We start from the raw sequence: 9,210 nt of genomic DNA on the forward strand, positions 1-9,210 counted from the left end.
TAGTACCCAGTCATAGCCACACAAGCAAAGCTTTATATTAGTATTCATAGCGCTTCACTTTTCCCACATTTTTTTATGTTACAGCCTTATTCCAAAATGGATACAATTATTTTATTTCCTCAAAATTCTACACACAATAGCCCATAATGACAATGTGAAATAATATTTTTGTTAATTGTTGCAAATTTATTAAAAATAAAAAACCTGAAACATCACAAATGTGGAAAAAGTGAAGCGCTATGAATATATATTTAAAAGAAAATACAGCATGTCAAATGATCAGATCTCTGTGTGAAGCACTGGCTGCTGTCAGACTCCTTGTGCAAACAAAAGTCTCTCAGAATAATTACAATTAATAGCTAAATGCATTTGAAGACATAGACATACTATTAAAAATGTGTACTTTAATTCATAAGAGTTATACTTCTGTGGTTATTTTGGTTAAAGTAACCTAAAAGTAATACAAAAGTAGTGTAATGCATTTCTGAAATATTAATATTGTAATGTAACTAATTACAAAAAAACAAAATGACAGTAATATATTACATTTTGGAAGTAACTTGCCCAACTGTGTTCGAACATTGCTAATGTTAGCACAATAATTAGATATTAACAGGGACTTGGAGCAAAATTGTTATTGCACAATAGGCTCTATGCACAGCTAGAGTTTCAAAACCAACAATAAACTTCCGGTGATAGCTTAATAAGAGTATTTTCAATTTCACAAGGTTGATTTAACAGCATCAATGTTGTAATGTAATTACAATACATTCAGTTAAATAGACTTAAGCATTCATTTAGTTGCTGAATTATGGGAAATTGCAATATGTGTAACACATAATAAATGGGTTTGAGTTTCTGTGGTGTCCGAGCGCCATCTGCTGGTTGATGTCGGTAGCGGAAGAGTGTTGCTTTCAGTTTGGCTTTCATTTTGAAATAAACAGCGTTAAACGTTGTGCTAGCAGTTTAGATATTTCCATCAAGCATAATACCCTGTAAGCATCATTTATGTTGACTGATATGATAAATGTAACGACTTTTCTGTTAAAGAATAGTTTTGCTTATTCATGATGGCTGAATTCATCAGGAGAACATTATTATGTGATAAAACACACTGCACAAGATTTATAAGAGAGTAAAAGAGATTTATTTGTGTTACTGTTTTACAAAAAAAGAATAAAGGAGACAGATCTTCAAACTGCATCTGTGGCACTTTATGCCTTTATGTTGCTGACTAGATAACTGGCAGCCAGTCTTAGTGAGGCCAGTACAAACTGTTTAATTATTGAATGTTGTTTCAAATGTGTCATTTATTCCTGTGATTCAAAGCTGTATTTTCACCGTGGTGATCTGCTGTTCTACTATGATCAGATGTTATTGATACAAAATCACTAACAATGATTCTTACCATAATTAAAAAGAAAATTCAAAATAAAAGCTTTTATTAGCAATCCTTTATAACATTGTACATGTATTTGTATTGTAAAAAAATATTGCAAATAAACACTACTATTAAGAACTTTAATTATCAAAGACTTCTTTACTGCACACTGCTGTTCACAAAAAAGATGTAGATTAGAAGATTAGTGTAAAAGATTTACTAAAAGGCTTTACCAGTCTTTACACACCATACTGTTATTTCTGCTTTAAAAAGTAAATAAATGAATTACAGTAAAAACAACTTAGTTACTGAATTGTGCGTTCAAACTGACTGTAATTCATTGAAAATACTTGATAACATAATTAGAAATAGATCGGTCACTCAGAATAACAGCAATCTTTATTTTAAATAGAAAAGATTGATTCTCAGTTTATCTAAAAACAGTGAAGATTGGCCATTAATTAAATTGACTTGAAGCTCTTTAGTTGACTACGAAGTTCTATAGTGAAGTACTGAATACACCTTTTTAAGTTCACAGCTGTCACAGTCAGACCAGGTACTCCACCCTTCCTGATTCCCTGTCTGGTCATCGTCCTGTTCGTCTTGTGTTTTGCTCTGTGTGTGCATTATTTTTAAAATTCACCTTTATATTTTTGTTTGCACAGCTTATATGTACCTTTCTATCTTACACTACTTTAACAAATAAAGCTCTTGTTAAATAATTGTGAATTGTCTGTCTTCTAACATGAATATAATAGTTCACACCATGTTTCATAATATAACCAGATAAAGATGTTAGCAAAAGTGTCATCTAAAAGGTTTATGGCTCTTCTGAAAAATCATGCTTTATTATAATGAATAAAAAGCATATATATTTAAATTAATACAATATATAGATGTCACTATTCCATTGTAATTATTTGAGGTATCAAACAGGTATTGATGAAGAACTATGCTTATTAATAGTAATTTAAAAATGCAAAAGGCACCATTCAGATGTAACAACTGTAATGATTTGGTGAATCAAGCAGGTGTTGTTGTAGACACCTTTGCTTATTTGCATCTAAGAATCTAAAGCAGGTCCTAATCATGTAAAACGATTTAGGCTATCACGTTGGTATTGGCATAAACAGCTATACCTGTTAACAGGATTCTTATACATGTAAGAAGGTCCTATTCAGTTAATGGTCTGGCCTATCAGGGAGCTATTACTAAAGATAATTCACATAATGAGGAGCATTTATTTAAATGAATATGTGACACAAATATTACTTTCATTTTTGCAAGGAATTAACAGGATTAAGTGCAGATTTTGTTTTATGAGATGTCCACCAGACCACCACTGTAATTACACCATGATGAAAAAGAATCTGAGAAATGCTGTAGGTGGAGCAGGTTTATCAAAATAAAACTAATACATTGAAAGTGAACTCTTTTCTTTGACTTACCCTGTATAAACTGCCTATATAATAGATTTTACTTGTGATATAATTATTTTAGATTTATAAATGTACAGCTGCATGGCAGATTTGATAGTGGATAACACTACAAAGGTGTCTCCAAAGCTTAATTCCAGTAGTTTATTTTTGAACAAAACAAAATACTGTTACACTCATTGCTGCTGCATGAAAAACGAATGCAGAGCAGTTCTTGCATCTGAACCAATATAAGATGGTCTTTCAACATCTTCATCGATACCACCAGTGGACCACTCTGGCAAAAATCAATTCACACTATGCAAAGTACAGCATGTCTAAACCATATCAACAACATCATTTACATTGCAGTCATTTCTTTTACTGAGACATTTCCACCTGCCTTTCAACCTCCCAAATGCATGTTCAACCACATAGTGGACTCGACTTGTTCTTGTGTTGTACAGTTCTTGAGCCTCTGGATATGGTTTTAACAACCATTTCTGCAGTGGAAATGCAGAGTTAACAAGAATGAAGCAGCCTAAATCAGTTCCACAAATGTTTTTTTTTAGTCCAAAAGGCTTTTTCAGGACACTGGCATCATGTTCTCTACCAGGCTGTCCAACATTAAGGTCCCAGAAAAGGCCTTTAACATCCACAACTGCTTGTAAAATGATGGAATGCTAGCCTTTTCTATTGTGAAAATCAGACTGGTGTTGTGGAGGTTTCAGCAGGGGGAATGGGTGTGTGCGATCGCAAAGTGAAGAGCGGGGGACGAGGGGTGGAATGCTGTCGATCGGGCAAGTGCCTGTTGAGAGGGGCACCTCAGCCAATGAGGACAGCGAGGCAGTGGCTCTAGCCACCGGGCCACCCCCCTGTGCATGGCCCTGGGTTTCAGTATAGGAATGTGAGAACCGTCAATAGCACCAACACATTGTGGAATTCCACATTTGTCCTCAAAATAATCAGGTGTGTTTATAAGTTTAGGTCTAAGCACTGCAATCACAGCCTTACAAAAATAGGCCACACATTAGATTTACACATTATATTGGTGTAGTAGTGATGTAGTATCTAAAAGATGATGCAAAAAACAGGAACAATTACTTAATATGAATAAACAAGGTGTTGCTAAGTTGTTGCTAGGCGGTTGCTAAGTGGGTGCTAAGGTGTTGCTAGGTGGGTGCTAAGGCATTACTAAGGTGTTGCTAGGCAGTTGCTAAGGTGTTGCTAGGCGGTAGCTAAGGCGTCGCTAGGCGGTTTCTAAGCTGTTGCTCGGCGGTTGCTAAGGTATTGCTTGGTGGTTGCTGAGGCGCTGCTAAGCATTTACTAAGGTGTTGCTATTGTGTTGCTAAGGTGTTGCTAGGCGGTTGCTAAGGTGTAACTAAGCTTTCTCAAACGAAATCTTGAAAAAAGTTGAGAAATTTGCAGGGGTGGTGAAAGCATCTTGCTATATTAAAGTTATTGCAAGACAGAGAGGAGGGAGGGTTTTGAGAAGAGGGAGGTGAAAGTAGAGCGGGGATTGCAGAGGTAGAGGGGCGGGGTATGTAGCTGGTGAATCTTGGGATTTGTAGTTCTTTGTCAGAGGAGGGGATTATGAAGGGACAGGAAGTGGTCATGTGCAGATTTGAACGGCAGACCATGAAGGAAAGATTACGGCATCCTAAGAAAACTCTGTTGTAAAGATCAGTATCCATGGCACCCCAGTAGGTAAACTGATTCCACTGAGTAACGCGAATAGCGCATTCAGCAGAAAATAGTTTGTGGTATGTGTAAAAATGTGTTCCCCCATAGGAGATGGCCTCCTATGGGGAAGGACTGAACAGATGGTTTCTGTGTAACATGCGAATGCTACGTGGAATTCAGCTAACGAAAGTGTGCGGGGTTGGAAGCTTGTGAGTAATTTAAGTGTAATAGTGAATTCGCCGCAATCCACGTGTCGTTCTGCCGAGGGAGGTGCTATGGGTGAAAGGAGTGTAGAAAGGTCGATGTCAGCACCTGATAGGATGAGGTTCTTGATGGCATTGGAGATTGGGGGTGGTTCCAGGACTGGAGCATTACGAGGAATGAGAAGGGGCGTGGCTGTGGTTAGGGTGAAGGGGGGCCGTGCAGAAGAAATGTGAGTAGGGAGGGCAGACTGTTGAGGAGGGTTAATAATGGAGGTGGGTGCTTGGTGAAGGGATGTAGAGAAGAAAAAGTTGGGGATACTGGAGGAGGGGAAATTAATAGGGAGAGGAAGTGCATTAGGACTTGTAGAGAAAGACTGGGTAGAAATAAGCTGTATTGAAGAGTGAAGAAGGTTGGAAAGGAAGAGAGATTTGAGGAGGGTTGAGAGTGGAAGGAATGGCTGGAAGAGTAGGGCTGGAGTTTCAACTGGAATGTGGAGCTGGAGCCCAAGGGAGGGAGGTGGAAAGTCCGAGAGTGGTGTCATTATCCGGTGGATTGTCCATGTTTTGAAATGTTATAGTAGGTGCAGTTTGTACGGTTCCGTGGGATTGCTTTTTATTGCTTTTCTTAGTTGCTTTCTTTGATGGTCCAAGGAGATTTCATGCATGCGGGGCTGTGGTGGGTTGAGGATAGGGGGTGTGGCGGGAGCGAGCAGTTCTGCTGTCCTGAGGGGGCGGAGTTGGTGACGAGATGGATTCATAGAGTTTTAGTAGTTCCGTCTTATTGCAGCGGCTGGGATGGAGATTCCAGCGTTCATGAGGGTCTGGCGGAGTTAAGTCACTGTCATCTTGTTGGAAGTGAAGGATGATGATCTTGCGGAGGCGTATGAAGAAGCTGGAGAAGGTGGGTGGCAATTTGGAGTGACGGGGGATGGGGATTGTGTGCGGCATTGGGTCCTTGCTGAAGTAGAGCGAATAGGCCTTCGGAATAGAGTCGGCTTCCAGGCTGAGCTTGGTGTTGTTGAGCCAGGGCTGGTGTTTCTGGAAGAGCGAAGATTTCGTTCCTGTCCATGTTGCTGTTTGTTGATGTGAGAGTATATTTGATACTGCTGTTTTGTTATTGCTGCTGTTGTTGTTGGTTTGTCGTAGTCAGATGATGGTAGTAGAATTGCTGATGAGTTGTAGAGAGATGTTGAATTTTAGAAGCTTGTGAAAAAGCTGGAGCAGTCCTGTCAAGAGCTTTCTTCGGAAAACGAAGATAAGGGAGTCATTTTTTGTTAGGCTTCTTATAGTGAGTTTGGATAATCTCATTGGCTAACTAATGATTGTAGATGAGAGACCAGCTGTGGTCAACCATATCACATGCTCCTCTCTGAAACTTCACTAAATGTAGGTTGCCATTCAGACTTAATTGTTGATATCAAGAATTCAGTTGTTGATTTTAACAACTAAATTGCTACTAGTAAAAATTGGTTTGTCCTCCACACACTTCTCCTCCATTGTTACATCCTCTGTTCCCTCACACACACAGTTCTCACTTCTTGATGTAAAGTGCAGCAGAAACACTCTGCTCCACTTTAACATCCTGCCTAGGTGAGATCTGTCCTGTCTCCACAAGACCAATGCACCCTACTCCCTCTTAACCCCTGGCTGTCGGATGGTCTGAGAGAATGGTTAGTTAGGGTTAGGGCATGTTCTGAGATAACATCAAACAGCACCCAGAGCAACAGAGAAAGTATGGCACAAATCAAAAGCCTCCACTGACCTTAGCAGGTACCAAACCCAGCTGGCGTCATTAGCCTCCCAACTCCATTCAGCCAAAACCCATACTATCTTAACAAAATTACACCACTTCAGACTTCCGCAAACTATTCAGGACATTTAATACCCTGCACTGTCCTCCTCCACCAACTCCTTATCAGCTGATGATTTAGCCTCCTTAACACAAAAAACACTCAAATTTGCAGTCTATTTCCAACCAAATCCAACCTAAATCTCCATCAAACAACACCCTCTGAAGAAAAATTTGAAGACTCTGAAGTCTTCCTTCACTCCACACTGGCACATTTGTCTGTTTTCAACTAAATGTCCAAATTTAACTCACATCAAACTGCCTGAAGGATATCGACTTGGAAAAAACATCACCAATTGCTTACTCATCTGCTTACATCACCTTCCCTGCAACTACACACATTCAACACAATTTCTCAATGCAGCTGGGATCAGATCTGCATTTTTTCAACATCAGAAAAATCAGACTCTTAACAGATCATGCTGCAAAACTTTTAGTGCAAACTCTTGTCATTTCAAGGCTGGACTCCTGACAGTGCTCTTCTAGCTGGATTCCCATCCTGCACCCTTAATCATCTACAGATGCTCCAGAACGCTGCAGCTCATTTGGTCTTCAATGAGAGCCCATGTAACTCCTCTATTTACCCCTCTGCATTGGTTAGCGTTTAAGGCTCGTATCAAATCACTGGCACTGCACCCTCTTACCTCTACCTACTATTGAAGGTCTACATCCTCTCCAGGAGCCTCTAATCTGGGAGTGAGCGCAGGCTATAAATCACTTTCCAAAACCTTTTTATTGACTGTTCCATGCTGGAGGAATGTCTTCCCATTCCCAACTAAATGTAAACGTATGATTCTCAAATGTAAGATTCTCAGTCTCAAAAATAATAAAATACAACTAAATCTATACACAGCACTATTTATTAACAAAATCCCATTCATAAATTCAAAAGACAATTTGTGAATTAACAAAAATTGAATTTGTAAATTTAAGAATTGTGTGCTACTTCAAAAAAAAATCCAGAGACTTAAGGAGATTACTAAATTTGTCCCTCTAGACAGTGGCTTTCTTTGAATACTACATGTGTTTATTGTAACCAAGTTAATCGATGTTTTTTAACCGTTATAGCAGATGAATACTTCTGTATGTGTCTGAAATGTATGTCTGGTACTAAACAAAAGCTAGTGATATTTGAAATACATTGGTGTAAATGAAAAACTAGTATCAGAAACAGTATTTGTCATGTAACATTTGATGTTACAGGGCGTGGGCCTGCCCTCCATGGCAACTGCTCATTGGAAGACCAGATCAATTAAAAACCTACTGCAACAGTAAAACTTTGCTTTTTGCATTAGCCCACTCATGCTCGCTGCTACTCTCTGCCCTCTCTCTCCTTGCTTTTGGACACTGCACTGCCACGCAATCGGGTTGCAAAGAACTTTCCATGCAACCTTTTAAAGTTTAGGAACCACCATAACCGCAAATAAACTTCTGTAAACAGACTCTCAGCAGAGTCTGTCACCCCAGTAAGCTTGGACAACTTCCACTCACAAGCGAGTGAATCCCAAGGAAGTCACTAAAAACCGAGTCACTATCCAATCAGGAACGTCGTGTTTCGTCGAGGCCAGTTGGTGAAGGAAATGCAAACAAATGTCGTCTCTTGCTGATCTGGTGCAAATTGATCTTAAGCAGTTAAAGAGAAGCCAAATCTCTGCTTTTGTGGTTTCTCAGGTGTGATTCTAAGATCTAGAAATAAGAGCTAAAATGTATTTGGGATGATTGTCAACTCATTTTGCACAAGCACCAGAATTGAGAACCACTGCTCTGAGGTACTCAAAATAACAAACTATCATACTCAAAATGAATTGCCTTGCTAAAGTTACTTCTCTACTTCAGCATATCCCTGTAAATATTTCTTTACAGTATTTAAAACAGTTTGATAATTTAGTCAATTCATTTCTCTGGACCAATAAGCACCCTAGGTTGCATAGGAGTACATTGCAACAGCCAGTTGATAGAAAAGGGTTGGGGCTTTCTGAGCATTAATTTCATTATTATGCCTTCAGTCTGAGACATATCGCGCACTGGTACATCCCTCATGAGAGAGCTCAATCTTGGTTTATAGTTGAACAAGCCATCAAACTTCCCCTTCCACCACTACAATGTCTATCTATCCATCTATTTATTTATTTTATTTTGTAAATGAGTTGATTTTGAGGTGTTGATTTTTGACCTAAAAATATAATAATTTTAAGGTAGAGGCTAGGGCTGTCTCTGCCATTTGCAGATGATGTTGTCCCTTTGGCCTCATAGGACATGGACCTTCAGTATTTAGTGAGACGGTTTGCTGCTGAGTGTGACATGGCGGAGAAAGAAACAGTACCTCCAAGTTAAAAACCATGGTGCTTGACTGGAAAAAAGTGTCCATCTCCAGTTTGGAGTCCTTATCCCAAATGGAGTTCAAGTATCTTCGTTTTTTTTTTCATGAGGAACGGAATGTGAGATTTAAAGATGGATCAGTGCAGTGCCAGCAGTAATGCAGTTGATGTGACTGTCTGTTGTGGTGAAGGAGCTGAGACGAAAGGCAATGTTCTCAATTTACCGCACAATCCAGGTTCCTACTCCACCTATGGTCATGACTGAAAGGACAAGATTTTGGATACAACCGAACACGTTTTACAAAGTGTTTTTGAACCAACAAAATTGCCTGAATGCAAATTATTTATTATAAAATGTAAC

The sequence above is a fragment of the Danio aesculapii genome, chromosome 4 (assembly GCF_903798145.1).
Source record: "Danio aesculapii chromosome 4, fDanAes4.1, whole genome shotgun sequence".
Lineage (NCBI taxonomy): Eukaryota > Metazoa > Chordata > Actinopteri > Cypriniformes > Danionidae > Danio > Danio aesculapii.